This window comes from Penaeus monodon, chromosome 23 (assembly GCF_015228065.2).
Source record: "Penaeus monodon isolate SGIC_2016 chromosome 23, NSTDA_Pmon_1, whole genome shotgun sequence".
NCBI lineage: Eukaryota > Metazoa > Arthropoda > Malacostraca > Decapoda > Penaeidae > Penaeus > Penaeus monodon.
Window position 1 is genome coordinate 40,028,746 of NC_051408.1, and position 922 is coordinate 40,029,667.

Sequence of the window (922 nt, forward strand, 5' to 3'; positions counted from 1 at the left end):
GCATATTTAAAAATAGCATCAAACCCAAATAAGCATTAAAAATATTAACTCACGGTGCAAGTAAGTTTTCGTGGCTTGACTCAGCAACTTCCGGTAACTCAAAGTGTCTTCTTCACCTTGCTCTGTTTGTTTACTTGTTAGAAATATCTCAAAGTCTTCATTGATTTAAGTGTTCAATTTACGTGTTCTTGTAGTTGTTGTAATCATATATGTTGTCAACGACGTCAAGTCACTGTTTCAATGTCACGGTAATCTTTTTTTTCCCAATATTTCTTACAATCTATGGTTATTTATGATATCAAATGCTTCATTCAGTCCATTGATATGAAGTCGTTTGTTTGGGATACTTAATCTATCCAGCGATATATCCATGAAGTCGAATCTGGTTCGTGAACCTTCATGAACACCATAGTGAACCCCGATGATTGTTCAGATGAAGTTAGATTGAAGTTTAATCCACGCCCGATATTCCGCTATTTTGTCAACAGTTTCAGCATTTGTTCTACCGCTTTTATCACCATACCTTGGTAGAGTTACGTTACATCTAGAGTATTGGTCAGGTTGGACCTTACGTACTGCAATCTATTCTGAAATCATTCTGCTTCGTGAGGCTTCATAGACACCCAAATGAACCACAGGCGACCAAGTGATCTCGTAATATTATTTTCTGATTAAGTTTATATCCCAGCTAATCCACTTCTCTAAATGTAACAAATTTTCTAATTGTGTTTTGTCCACTCTTATTGCTTTTTTGATGAACCAGAGTATATCTACAAAATTACCAAATAAAATTTTCTGGTAAAATGAGAGGTTCCGAAATACGTTCCTTGTTTTATATTGTTTGCATTTATATTGTTTGCGGATTTTTTTAGTACATTTTTTTTCTTCGACGTATAGCTACGGTATATCCTGTGGAAGATAA